General features: G+C 42.8%; 2 long non-coding RNA genes across 8 annotated transcripts in view; one reads left to right on the top strand and one right to left on the bottom strand.

Moving 5' to 3' along the window:
- Positions 1 to 6,223, top strand: part of LOC148641048 (uncharacterized) — a 637,701-nt gene extending 631,478 nt beyond the window's left edge. For 2 of the 4 annotated variants that reach the window (XR_015930094.1, XR_015930092.1), the window contains 4 exons: positions 3,566 to 3,758; positions 4,174 to 4,234; positions 5,028 to 5,137; positions 6,146 to 6,223. This is a non-coding gene — a long non-coding RNA (uncharacterized LOC148641048). The other 2 variants (XR_015930093.1, XR_015930091.1) reach the window with 2 other exon arrangements.
- A 674-nt stretch (positions 6,224 to 6,897) lies between these two features.
- On the bottom strand, positions 6,898 to 11,308 carry LOC148641047 (uncharacterized). Of its 4 annotated transcripts, none has more exons than XR_015930293.1 (8): positions 10,957 to 11,308; positions 10,582 to 10,711; positions 10,361 to 10,403; positions 9,909 to 10,094; positions 9,434 to 9,494; positions 8,464 to 8,579; positions 7,931 to 8,015; positions 6,898 to 6,985 (listed from the first exon to the last, which is right to left on the bottom strand). It is a non-coding gene; the product is annotated as an uncharacterized LOC148641047 (long non-coding RNA). The 4 variants fall into 4 exon arrangements; XR_015930290.1 differs by having other exon boundaries at positions 10,361 to 10,398; positions 10,957 to 11,307; XR_015930292.1 differs by lacking the exon at positions 10,957 to 11,308 and adding an exon at positions 10,865 to 10,937 and having other exon boundaries at positions 10,361 to 10,398.
- Positions 11,309 to 14,616: the final 3,308 nt, after the last annotated feature.

Raw genomic sequence — 14,616 nt, 5'->3', positions numbered from 1 at the left:
TTGCCTTTGAAGATGTTGTCCCAGGTGTTCCCAGGAGAAAAAAAACTGCAAGAAGAACCAATAAGAATCTAATTAAAACCAAAATGGAAAAGGAAAAAAACACTTGGAGTGGCAATAAGTTCTCTGTTACTCGGATTTCGACAGGTTGGAAGCCTTAGGCAATCCTTATTTTCACCCGTTAGAGGTATCATCACTTTTGCATCTTGCACAAAATGAAATGCTGTTGGGGATATTTGCTCCCACTACTTGCTCACAAACCCACAGACAAACTTTAAAAGACACGCATCTGTAAAATGAAATACTTTCTGTGCTTCCCGGTGATATTCGGAGTTCAGGTGAAAGGGACTGCTAGCTCATTCCTAAAGCTTCATGCTTCCGCACCTTCCTGCATAGCATGTACTGTATTAGTGCAGCAATACAGACACGCATACTTTGAAAATCGTAATTATTGCGCAAGTAAAATGAGCTTGTAAAACATAATATTAAGCTTGTGAAAAACACATAAGCTATACCGGACGAAGATTGCACGTCCGCTTCTAGAGAGGTGAATACTTGATTCCTCCTCATACTGTCATTTGGGGTTACTGTGTCACTCGACCCGGGCGATTCGGGACGCGTTTTGAGACCTGACGACGGGTGATTAGTCGCTCAAATACGAATCGGAGCGGCTGGTTTCTCTCCAGGGCTGGAGGTGACGAAATACCGAGAAGGTGACTAGACTGCTCCCTCCAGAACGGTGCAACTCGGGGTTACAGATCAATCCTTTTTTCTGGGGAAAGGGGCTGTGTTACCCTTTCACGCAGGTCTTAATTGGCCGTCATCACAACAGCTTAGAAAAGTGCATGCTGTCGTGAAAAAGGAGAAAAAGGGAATAATACAAAGCATATAATCCCGGGGAGATGAAATAAGATCATAAATGAAATGCAGAGGCCCAAGAAACTGAGCTGCAATGATTGTGAGGTAATTCAGTCCCTTGCGAAGATGTGCGCTTAAATTTAAAGCACAGGGCGTGGCACATGGAAAATCAATGCTTTCGCGACAAAAGGAAGTTACAGAGAAGAACTTCTTTTTACAGCGTTCATTGTGTTCATAGTTCCCTCTGTTAGTTTTTTTTATACTACGAACAACACAACAAACATTGGTGCACTGCAAATTCACAAGCAGTTATTTGATTGAATTGGAAAGATCTCGTTGCCCTCACTGTTCCAGTCAGATCCATCCAGCTAATGCTCTGCTAATCTCAAGGACCACAACTGGCCATTCCCGAATTCACTGAACCGCTGAACTTTAATGAAAAGCGACGTGTTCAAAGCACTTTCAATCCAGGGTTACAGTTAAGCAGTGCCTATCCTAGCAGATAACGAATCCAGGACAGGATTCACACTGGATGGGACACCAGTCCATCTCAGGGCACATTTAATAAATGTCAGTGAGCCTAGTCAGCATGTAGTGGGGAAGATGACTCTCAGGACATGGGAATATGGACAGTCATCATCTGTATTCTCTGCAGCTCTTGTAGAGGCACTTTAACTCTCTTCCACAACCACTCCAGGCTTCACTTGGAGTGATCGTATCCAGCAAACTGCCTCCAGACTGGAAAGATACATCATGCAAGTTTTCAGCAGCTTATATACAATTCCTGTTTAGCAGCAATCCTCCGGAAGCTGCATGACCTAAGGTGGGTAAGGGGATGAGGTCATCTATCAATGTAGTGGGTCTTCTTCCAGGTTCTCCGACCTGACCTCTGACAGTGTCTGGCCAGTGCTTTGACAATGTTGTCTGTCTGGGTCTCTCAGTCCTCCTCTGTCCTGTTTCTGACCGGTCACCAATTTAATGAAGTCCTGTGCCTGCTCGCAGTGTCTCTCAGCCAGGGTGCCTGCAACAAACTCACCTGACTCCAGTGCAGCCACAAGAGGGAAACATGCAGACTTCACACAGAAAGACATCTCCAGGACAGAATTGAACCCTGTACCAGGGAGCAGCAAAGCAGCAGTGCTAACTGCCCCAAGAAAGGTGACACTCTTCACAAACTATAAACACGATTTTAAAGGCCTGCTGGATTATGGCTCTCCACTTGAAACGTTTTTTATTGAAAAAGGCACCACAATTATGAAGCTGTGAATTTGCCCTTTCAAATCTAGGCTTTTTAATTCTGTAAATCCAACTGGCATTATGAGTGGAAATATTTTGACTAACAACCTAGCGTGCACCTTTATGAATGCAGCAGTTACCCCCGAATAAGACTGCATATAGCATCACCCTGAAAGAGTGTGATTTACTTTTTACTATATGAGAACATAATGAAATGTATAATGTTTTTAAACATTTTTATTTTTTCCTCAGAATTACAACATTTCTTCGTGCTTTGGGGTGTGCTTAAAGCCATCCAGTTTCATAAGGCATTAGATTACCAGTGATTCAAATGTTTCATTTAAAAACGTCTTTTTAAAGAAATGTCCGACTATAATTCAAATAAAATAAAATTCAGGCCGTGTGCACCGGCCAGGTGGCGTAGCGGGCAAAGTCAGTGTTGCAGCTATTGAAAACCAGGCTCTAAGCCCTGTGACTTAGAGTAGCCTAGAGCCCCCCCGGCACCTCTTCGCTCAGAGCGGGTTCGAATCCGACCCGGGTACGGTCCGATCACGCTCCACCGGCGAAGTGCGTTTTCCAGCAGCCGGGTCTGCACCGGGCCGGTATTTTTAGGGGGGTGGCCATTCTAGGTCACACCCCTAAGAATGGGGAACATTGCACGGGATTAAAGTACTAAAAGGGGTTTACAAAAAGGGGACGAATGACGTAATTGCAGAAATTGGCGGCGTTTTACGTCACTGTCACCTGGCGTAAATTCCCCACGAGTGCGGCTCTCTTCCCCTTCCACGCGTGGGTCTGATTCAAGATGGCGGTGCTGGCAGTTTGCGAGGTAATGTTTCTCTTTTTAAACACTTTAAAATATAATTTTTCTGCCCCAAAATCCCTAGAATACAGTGTTTTTGTTTTTGAGGTTTCATTCAGGTACGAGACTTTTCAGAAAGATGTCCTTTTATTGAATGAACAGTGTATTTCTGCGCTGTTTGAACGGGGGTGAAGGAAGAAAAGGAGTTGAAACCATTTTCTTAGCCGAACCTTGTTGAATACTAATGCATTTTTATTGGTGTCGTTTTGCTGAACTTCTGTCTCCCATCCAGTTGCAGGAACCGAGACCAGAAGGTGTTGGGACCAGTTAATGATTATTAATTTGGCATTGTTGGACATTGTTCGGAATTGCCGGCGTGGTCTTCTTCATTGGATCTGTAGACGTGGTAAGTTATGGTTTTTGATAAACCCCGAATTGCAAGCGTTAACACTACATAGGAGGAAACGCTAGATTATATTTACCACATTGCACAAAAAAGCTTAAGAATTGTAAATAGTACCGAGCATGAAAATGAATAGTGCATAACTGCCATTTTGCTGTAGTTAGTCGTCAGGAAAATGGCAATTTTGTCGTAGCTGGTGCACTGACATTTTATTTATTTTATAGGTCATTTCTGATTAATGCTTACTGATGAATGTTTTTCATCAACAGGGGGTCTCCTTTGAAAGGCGCATGCTAGTGTCGTGTGTGGACACACATTCCAAGGTGCACATCTGCAGTGCCTGTCTTGCAACATGCTGTGGTCACTGTCTGGAGGGATTCGGTTCTCTCTCCCAGATCCCGGACAAGCACGTGCCTGTTCGCTGGTCACTGAAATCTACGTGTTCAGCTGAGCTTTTGTCTGGTGAGTAGGACTTTCATGGCTTTGACTGTCTGGTTCTCATCCTGCACGTCAGCTGGGTTTACAAGAGCAGCAGGAGAACATGCACTGTCCTGCTGGCATGTTGTCACTTCAGGATGAGTCTGCATGAAGGCCAGGTAGTGAGGACCCAGGACATGGGCAGTGTAGCACCGTGCAGCCAGGGTGCCATCAAACACTACAAGAGGAGTTTGATAGCAGCTAGACTGTCACACTCGGGCCTCATGGTGTTTGTCTGTGATGTCTTGGTGAGTTAGAAAATGATGTTGAACAGAAATTACTGTAGAACAGTAGAAGACAGTGAACAATCTGGCCTCCACATACCAGTGACAGGAAGGCATTGTCTTGATGTGTAAGGCATATGGGTTAATTTGTGCTTTTCTTTCTTGATCTTCACAAGGCTTGTTATTCCACAGGACAGATCACCACATCGTGACCTGACCAGCGCTCTCCATGAACAGGTGAGTTAGGGCTCAGGCAACAGTCACTCTAATCATGATAACATATTAAATCATTTATTTTGTATCATTTGTCATTATTCACGATATTGATACATGCATATTTAATGAAAGTGTTCATTAAACATTCATTAACAAGTGAAAGTGTTATTATACTTAGTATAATAAATACTGAACTAACAATCTAAACTTCATTCTTGAATGAGTGACACTCCAGGTGTAAAGGGACTTCAAGCCAGCCACAGTAGTGCATAGCGAAGTACAGATGTGTTTAGGCCCATCCATGTTATTACAGCTTCATCTAATTCAGGGTCGAGGTAGAGCTGGAGCCTGTATCTGCAAGAAATGGGCTCAAGGCAGGGTACACCCTCGACAGGACTCCAGTCCATCGCAGGGCACATTCACACTCACAGCCACACGTAGAGCATATTTCCCTAGAAGCCAGTTACCCTACCAGCATGGTTTTGGACTGTGGGAGGAACACGGAGGGAACCCAGATGAGCACAGGGATAAGGTACAAACTCCATGCCGGTAGCACCCCAGGTCCGGGTGTGCACAGGCAGTGATGATTAAATATCCTCAATATTGTGACATTGCTTCATGTCCATGTGAAATCATGTTGGTATTTTAAGAAGCAGCTCTTTATTGAAACATTCTGAAGGAAGAACTGAAGAAAAGCATCATGTTTATTGACTGTAATGCAGAGCAACAGTACATGTGACCTGGGGAAAACAGCTCTTGAAACATTTTGTCTAAGACTTGCATTCTAAATGGCATGTGTTGTCTTTTTCCTTAGACAAAGAGAGCCGGTACTTGGTGAACACGACTATTGCAAGTCCAGTTTTGCCACAACCTGCCTGTTGCTGAAGCCTCACTCCAGCGGGATTCACTCTGTTTCCACAGCCGGTAAGTGTTGTCATTGTGGTCTTGGTTTGTTGTAAATTGTATAGGTACAGGACAAAAAAATGGAAACGCTCACGTAAAAGATTACTTAAGAAATCTTTAAAGATATCGCACCTGAATTATTGTGGTGGAAAACAATGTCTTGGCCGTGGGTCCAGAATATCCCTTTCTCAATTGGGTTTCGATCTGGTGACTTTGAAGACTGTGATACACAGATGACATCAGTGTGATGCTCGTCAGACTGCTGGGTGACCAGACATGCTCTGCAGTTGCTTGTGAAACATAAGCAAGTTGAGCAGTCTTTATCATTGAAGCTCCTACAGAACATGCCCCAACAATCGCCCCCCATTCAAAGTAACTGTAATCTCAGCTTGTAGCCATGGTAGCTGTAAATATAGGCAACTAGTCCTGTCTGGTGTTTTTATATATGATCTTGAGCATGCTTATTTGCTTAATGCATGAGCCATTGTTGCATGGAAGCCTTTGCTTACAATATTTTTGGTGTCCCTCATTTACTGTTTCCATTTTTTTGTCCACTACCAGTAAATAAGGTTCTTGAAATGTAACTGTTGCATTTTTAGCTTTTGATTTTATTGTATCACCAGTAGTATGTCAAGCTGTAGCAGTAACCTCATTGCTCCCACCTCCAGTGTGTTGATTGGAGCTTTGCCACATGGGCTGGATGCCCCAGATTCTAGATTGTGATTTATGTTGCTAACCCTGTTGCATAAGCAGAACAGCACCAAACTGAAATCTGCATCTCCTTTTATTTTCGTTTGCAAGCATTTTTGATTTGGGCCTTCAGACCAGTGGTAGAGCTAGCTGTGCACCCCTTTCTCTTGCTTTATGAGATGCTGCTTGACTGACTGTACCTGCTGTCTGGTGCCACGTAACCCACTTTCTGTTTGCATGTATTGATTGTATCTGCCTTAAAATTCACTGGTGTCAGCTGAGTGGTTTATTTGTAGTGACATTTGAGAAATGTTGACATGGTTATTCTTTCTTGTCTAGGACACTGATGGCTGCTGTGTAGTCTGGCTCTGCTGCTGAAACCTCGATCCACATGTTCCAGAGATGGTTCTGTTCCTTTTGCACTGTACTCAATAAACTATGGTATACTCCACTTGTTGCCTCTTCATTGGTTGCAGGCTTTGCTGCTCTTTGTGCAGAGGAGGAACCTGGGCAGGAAAGTCAGGTGGGTCTTTTTTGCATATGCAGGAGGTGGGGCTTAGGCACAGCTCCTCCCCAAACAGGGAGATAGCCAAAATTGGGGCCCGTTCCTGGGGGGTAGGGAGGAGGGCAGAGGGTGGGAGATGGGGAAGGGCTGGCTCCTCCCCAAACAGGGAGATAGCCAAAATTGGAGCTGGTTTCAGGGGGACACAGGTGGGGGGGAGGGAGGAGGGCAGGATTGGGTGGGGTCTGGCTCCTCCCCAAACAGGGAGATAGCCAAAATTTGGGCCCGTTCCTGGGGGATAGGGAGGAGGGCAGATGGGGAAGGGCTTGTTTCCCCCAGGAACAGGCCCAAATTTTGGCTATCTCCCTGTTTGGGGAGGAGCCAGACCCCACCCAATCCTGCCCTCTGCCCTCCTCCCTACCCCCCACCTGTTTCCCCCAGGAATGGGCCCAAATTTTGGCTATCTCCCTGTTTGGGGAGGAGCTGTGCCTAAGCCCCACCCCAACCCCCCCATTACCACCAGAGGGCAGACCTGGAACACAAAGCGGAGAGGTGGCCCCAGAAATAAGAGATCAGTAACACCATAAAGAAGCCAAGCAGTTTTGTTTATTAAAACACCAGAGACAGACTCGGGCGTGTTCCCCTGGCAACAAGGCTCCTTGATTCTTTGGCACCGTCTGAAACAAAGACACAAAAAAGACTGACATTAGTGACACCTCATAAAGAAAAAAAGTGAAAGAAAATGCCCACTTTCACACACAGCATTGAAGTGAAAAACATCTGTTGACAACACATTTGACAAAATGAGGGGAGAAGACTAATAAGAATCTTAAATCTGCTAGTCAAATTATTTAATTTACTTGTCAACAAATGGCTTTTTCGCCAGCAGAGGTGGCTACGCCAGGCAACTCAACACTTAATATTTCAAAAAGTCCCAATTAAAAACTTTAGCAAGCTAAAAGATTACTAAATAACACATCTTGGATATACATTTGCAAACAAGACTGCACAGTTCATTTCCAACAAAATACATTTCTCATCACAGGTAAAACTCTGGGCAAGCACAATTTATTTTCCTACAACACTTTCCATGGGCTGGGTAAAATGAGTCTAGTCCACAACTGTTAACATGCAGGCTGTTTGGAAATGTGCCACCATAGCCACTGTACAGCATTTTAAGGTGTGGAAAGATGTGAAAAAGCCCTGACGATGTAAAATGACAGGAGAGCCTGAATGTTCTGAAGTACGAGTTGAATAATGTACTGTAGGATTCCTGCAGCGACCCTTTATTTACTACAAGAAAAATTAGTTTCACAAAGACTACGTGGGTTACTGTTGAGACACTGGCTATGGATCAAGAAAGCATCTCTTAGATCCAGCTAATCTGACCAGGTTCAACACGGAAATCCCTCAGAGACGTGTGAACGATACAGCGGGGTGACAGCTGTCACAGAGGCCTCTCTCTTTCGCCACACAAACTGAAGAATCAGTCTGGCAAGAGCTTTGGGATTCTACAGAAGCTACAGGTTTCTTTTTCCACAGAACCAAACCGAGAACTTCCAGCCCAGGAAGACTATACCGACATTATTCCACACACTTACAGCAAAAAACTAATGTCTTACCTGGCTTAGAAGGTCCTGGGAAACACTTTGCTTCTCTTCGTGGTGAATCAAGCTTCAGGGGTGGGCTGCTCAACACTTTCTGCACCTTGAGAGGCAAAAGTAAACAGGGAAAATGAAGCCAACGACCTCCATGTCATACCTGCTTGTTCCCAAGCTGAAAGAGTCCTCATGCCCTCACCCAAGGAAACATTGTTTCCTCTTAAACAAGTGAAAACTTCAAAACATTACACTAAAATAAATAAACACGTGGCTACAAAACCACTTCAAGCGCCTGTTTCTCTTCAATTATTTCCCATAATAAATGCATATTGTGGTCTGACTGGATGGCAGAACACAACCTCATCTCAGTACAGATACACCATAAAATTCTATGTAATAGCAGTAATGTTCATTTCTTCACCTTCAATTATTTCTTAAGAGCAATATAACTTTTGGGGGTCCTGCTATTTCTAAAACCAAAAACACAAAACGTATGCCTGGTTTCAAGAAAGAGCTGCTTCTAAGCAAACCAAGAGCACAATGACAACACTTACCGGCTGTGGAAACAGAGCGAATCCCGCTGGAGCGAGGCTTCAGCAACAGGCAGGTCATGGCAAAACTATAACTGGACTTGCAGCAGTCGTGTTCACCAAGTACTGGCTCTCCTTGTCTAAGGGAGAAGACAACACATGCCATTTAGAATGCAAGTCTTAGACAAAACGTTTCAAGAGCTGTTTTCACATGGAGACTGTTCTCATGGACTGTAATGCAAAGACTGTTGCTCTGTATTACAGCCAATGAATATGATGCTTTTCTCCAGAATGTGTCATTAAAGAGCTGCTTCTGAAAATACCAACATGATTTCACATGGACATGAAGCAGTGTCACAAAGTGATGCATTTGGCAGGTAAGAAGAGAAACAATGGTGCACAGACAAGTCACTGATTCATGGCAAGAAGAGTCCAGACCAATTCAGGTGGCTACAGCCAAGTGCAATATTGAGGATATTTAATCATCACTGCCTGTGCACACCCGGACCTGGGGTGCTATCGGCATGGAGTTTGTACCTTATCCCTGTGCTCACGTGGGTTCCCTCCGGGTTCCTCCCACAGTCCAAAACCATGCTGGTAGGGTAACTGGCTTCAAGGGAAATATGCCCTACATATGGCTGTGAGTGCGAATGTGCCCTGCGATGGACTGGAGTCCTGTCCAGGGTGTACCCTGTCTTGAGCCCATTTCTTGCAGATACAGGCTCCAGCTCTACCTCGACCCTGAATTAGATGAAGCTGTAATAACATGGATGGGCCTAAACACATCTGTACTTCGCTATGCACTACTGTGGCTGGCGTGAAGTCCCTTTACACCTGGAGTGCCACTCATTCAAGAATGAAGTTTAGATTGTTAGTTCAGTATTTATTATACTAAGCATCAAAAGAACCACTTTCATTAAATATGCATCAATATCATGAATAATGACTAATGATACAGAATACATGATTTAATATAATGTGAGCCCTAACGCACCTGTTCATGGAGAGCGCTGGTCAGGTCACGACGTGGTGATCTGTCCTGTGGAATAACAAGCCTAGTGAAGATCAAGAAAGAAAAGCACAAATTAACCCATATGCCTTACACATCAAGACAATGCCTTCCTGTCACTGGTATGTGGAGGCCAGATTGTTCACTGTCTTCTACTGTTCTACAATAATTTCTGTTCAACATCATTTTCTAACTCACCAAGACATCATAGACAAACACCATGAGGCCCAAGTGTGACAGTCTAGCTGCTATCAAACTCCTCTTGTAGTGTTTGATGGCACCCTGGCTGCACGGTGCTACGTGCCCATGTCCTGGGTCCTCACTACCTGGCCTTCATGCAGACTCATCCTGAAGTGACAACATGCCAGCAGGACAGTGCATGTTCTCCTGCTGCTCTTGTAAACCCAGCTGACGTGCAGGATGAGAACCAGACAGTCAAAGCCATGAAGGCACTACTCACCAGACGAAAGCTCCGCTGAACACGTAGATTTCAGTGACCAGGCACGTGCTTGTCCGGGATCTGGGAGAGAGAACCGAATCCCTCCAGACAGTGAACACGGCACGCTGCAAGACAGGCACTGCAGATGTGCACCTTGGAATGTGTGTCCACACACGACACTAGCATGCGCCTTTCAAAGGAGACCCCCTGTTGATGAAAAACATTCATCAGTAAGCATTAATCAGAAATGACCTATAAAATAAATAAAATGTCAGTGCACCAGCTACGAAAAAATTGCCATTTTCCTGACGACTAACTACAGCAAAATGGCAGTTATGCACTATTCATTTTCATGCTCGGTACTATTTACAATTCTTAAGCTTTTTTGTGCAATGTGGTAAATATAATCTAGTGTTTCCTCCTATGTAGTGCTAACGCTTGCAATTCGGGGTTTATCAAAAACCATAACTTACCACGTCTACAGATCCAATGAAGAAGACCACAACTTGATCTACGCTCGATTTACACGAGAAACAATAAGAATAGTTAACAAGTTTGGCACAAGAAAAGAGAACAGAGCTGCAAAATCTCTAGGTAGGCAAGTCCCTACATAAAACATATTCACCCTTTTATTCCACAATGGTTAACTAAAATAAAGTGTATTTAGCGGATTCTACAACGGAGGTTTTCTTACCATTTTATATTTGAAAATCGCACCACGCCGGCAATTCCCAACAATATCCAACAATGCCAAAGCAATAATCATTAACTGGTCCCAACACCTTCTGGTCTCGGTTCCTGCAACTGGATGGGAGACAGAAGTTCTGCAAAACGACACCAATAAAAATGCATTAGTATTCAACAAGGTTCGGCTAAGAAAATGGTTTCATCTCCTTTCCTTCCTTCACCCCTGTTCAAACAGCGCAGAAATACACTGTTCATTCAATAAAAGGACATCTTTCTGAAAAGTCTCGTACCTGAATGAAACCTCAAAAACAAAAACACTGTATTCTAGGCATTTTGAGGCAGAAAAATTATATTTTAAAGTGTTTAAAAAGAGAAACATTACCTCGCAAACTGCCAGCACCGCCATCTTGAATCAGACCCACGCGTGGAAGGGGAAGAGAGCCGCACTCGTGGGGAATTTACACCAGGTGACAGTGACGTAAAACGCCGCCAATTTCTGCAATTACGTCATTCGTCCCCTTTTTGTAAACCCCTTTTAGTACTTTAATCCCGTGCAATGTTCCCCATTCTTAGGGGTGTGACCTAGAATGGCCACCCCCCTAAAAATACCGGCCCGGTGCAGACCCGGCTGCTGGAAAACGCACTTCGCCGGTGGAGCGTGATCGGACCGTACCCGGGTTGGATTCGAACCCGCTCTGAGCGAAGAGGTGCCGGGGGGACTCTAGGCTACTCTAAGTCACAGGGTTTAGAGCCTGGTTTTCAATAGCTGCAACACTGACTTTGCCCGCTACGCCACCTGGCCGGTGCGCACGACCTGATTTTTATCTTATTTGAATTCTAGTCGGACATTTATTTAAAAAAATAGAAACGTTTTCAAACGAAACATTTGAATTGTTGTTAATCTAATGGCTGTCAGAAAGGGAAAAAGATTGAGCTTGTACTTTCTGATGGAAATAATGTAAAAAAAAATAGTAGAGACAGTATCACAATAAACTTGAACTTGATCTGTGATTGCATTTAATCTGATTTTTTCTTAAGATAACACATCCTATTGCAGTTATATTCAAGAGACTTAAGTTTGACCTAATGTTGTGGCATCTGATTTAAAAGGAGATGTTAATCTATTCAGGAATTTCTTAATGACAAAAAGTGATGAATCCAAATGAGAAACCATTTTCTTCATAGCCTTTCTTTTTAATTTAATCTTGGTGCTGACTAGTTTTGGCTACATTATTTGCATATGTGTTTAATGTCTTCCTTTCTGTACTTTATACAGTGCCCTGGTACTGCCCATGTCTTCTGTCTTGTGTGTATTGTCAGGAAGTCTGGATCTTGCATGTTTATAAGAAATGGGGGCTGAATGATGACAAACACAATATGAGAACTGAAAAACAGAAATGAGGAGGTTGAATGGAACAATTTGAAAGACCTTTCCAGACTTGTTCTGATGTAGCTTTTCCATTTCTCTGAGCTGCTGAGTGAGAGGAGGGTCACCCAGCTAAACATCTGGGCCACTTCTGAGATTGTGTTGCCAAGGCCTAAAGAAGTGCTCCACCAGGTAGCTTTTGAACCTCAAACAAAATTGTGCCGCAAAGTATTTTGTGAAAGGCAATTTCAGGCCATCAGAAATACATAAAGCAAAAAACTCCTAAAAGCTATTCTTTTTCAGAAGCAAACCTACTGTATTCACACCAAATACAGTAATTCTAAGATGCAGCAGTCCTAAGAAATGTATTTGGATGTGGTAGTTTTGTGGTTTCCAGTTAGTCACTCAATACAAATATGCAAAACTAGAGCTTCATGAGGTAATGAAAGGATGGTGGAGAGAATTAGTTTAGATGGTCTTGCTTTAAAGTGAAAGAGAAAGGAAAAAAATGTGATGCATAAAAATTCATCCTACCATCTACCAGAGGAAAAAAGGCCATTTTATTTGGTCATTGACTGATTCATCATATAACGGTACATATCACTTCATAAGTGTACTATTCTTATAATTACAATTTAAGCCTGCTCTTATTATGACTTTTATAACTATGATTTCACTGCTATTTTGACTTTTACGTACATCATCTTTAATGTTGCTAGCACTGATGTCTTCTATTGTCATTATATGTTAGGTGGAATTTGCGCTTTTAGATAAAAATGTTATTTTGCTAACCTTGCACAGGTTATCACAGGTCCACAGTGCTTGCTGGCAGAGATGTGAGATTTTGACTAGAGTGATGAATATAAAATCAGGCCATTTCCTGAGTTCATCCATCCATTCATTTTTCTAACCACTTCATCCAATTCGGGGTCACAGGGGAGCCAGAGCCTATCCTGGCAAGCAAAGGGCACAAGGCAGGTTACACCCTGGATGGGATGCCAGTCCATCACAGGGCACACACAGGGTTATTATTATTCCTGTGTGAAAAGCCAGATTGTACTGTACTGTACATTAATAGTTTCAAGCTTTCCAAAGTGACCTATCCATTATTCCTACTGAAACATAGGCTTTTTAATCAAGCAGTATGTAGTCATTTGAAAGGTTGGGTCCAAGCAAAATGATGTCTGCAGATCTGGTTCATTCAGAGCCAGATCAGTTCCATGAATCTGCATTGGTAGAGCATCAAGTGTCATGTCTGTCCCTGTGTGCAGAAAGCCTTATTCTTATCATGACAGCATGTTACATGAAGTAATACTACATTTCCCTGAGGTTTCACCTCCTGTGCACTGAACAAGATAGCTATTTAGATACATCACACTTGTATGACGAACAGAGAAGCATAGTGTTGCATTGCCTTGAAATCCTGCATTTACTGGCTACACTGCTAGACATGTGTGACAGTAGCGTTTCTTTGCAAAGTAATATTTTTCCTACAAGTGTTTTAAGGAATTATTAATTAGGATTCCTTGTTTTTGTTTAATCAATAAGTTCAGTAACTCTCTCCAATTATTGCATGTAGTAACCTAGTTACTCCTACCCTTGAAGTCATTACACTTCCTTGAGAAACAGATCTTATGTTACTTTGGATAAAGATGTGACCAAAACATCTATAAATCTATAAAACTGTACTATACATTTTTAAGGAATTTTAAAAAGGAAACAAATGCTTTGAATTTGTTATTTTATCCCCATTTGTGGTAATCCCAAAAATAAAAACGGTGAATGTGTCCATGACTGGTGTATTTCTGAAAACAAATGCCTTGCATTTTTACACAATAGCTGTAATTGTAAAAACAAACATCCTGAATTTGTCCACATCTGTTGCAATCCCCAAAACAAATAGAGTGATTTTGTTCCTAACAGATATAGTTTTGAAACAATTTGCCTAGAGTTTATATACAGTCTTAATCCTTGCCAATAACAATGTCACGAGTGGTGAAGTTAGCACTGCTAGAAGTATTTGCCAAGTGAAACATCACTCTTTAAGATGTGGAAAGAGAACCCTGAAGTGGTGGTTTGTTTGTGTTGAAAACATTTGTGTTCTAAAGACATCCTGTTGCACCAGAGCCTATTTTCAGAAGGTGTATCTTAGGAAATTGGGTGATCAGTTCTATTCCATTTTAAAATTTTAAATTAATTTAGGAGGATATGTAGAGTTTTATTTTCACTTAGACACTGTGGTGTTTTGTGTGCATCAGTGGCAAAAACATCCCAATTAACTACATTATGATTCCATACTGCAACGCAATTAAATGTGGAAAAAGTCAAATGAGGGTCAGCCACCTCCTAGCTTCGGTTGGGTTGGGCTGGTACCTGCTGTCATACTCATGTGACGGATATCTGAAATTGAAATTGTTTTTTCCCTTCTTGTGTTCTGATGCTTCTGCATCCCAGCTAAACCAGTTGTAGCTGTGATATGTGCTCCCAGCGCTTTTCTGGGAGGACTTACGATTTGCTTTAAGCTGCTGAATATACTTGCAGCCTTTCCTGGATTCTTGTCAAGGTGCAGTTTTAATCAAAGACTTAAAACATCTTTGGATGGTTTAAAATGCCCATGGATGCCCCTTTCCTGTTCCTGTTTGGGAAGTTTGGCTCTCTTCTCAAAACACACATCAC

The sequence above is a fragment of the Lepisosteus platostomus genome, chromosome 25 (genome assembly GCF_059453375.1).
Source record: "Lepisosteus platostomus isolate fLepPlt1 chromosome 25, fLepPlt1.hap1, whole genome shotgun sequence".
NCBI classification, from domain to species: domain Eukaryota; kingdom Metazoa; phylum Chordata; class Actinopteri; order Semionotiformes; family Lepisosteidae; genus Lepisosteus; species Lepisosteus platostomus.
The sequence above is the reverse complement of the archived record's forward strand: the minus strand, read 5'-3'. Positions and strand labels throughout refer to the sequence as shown.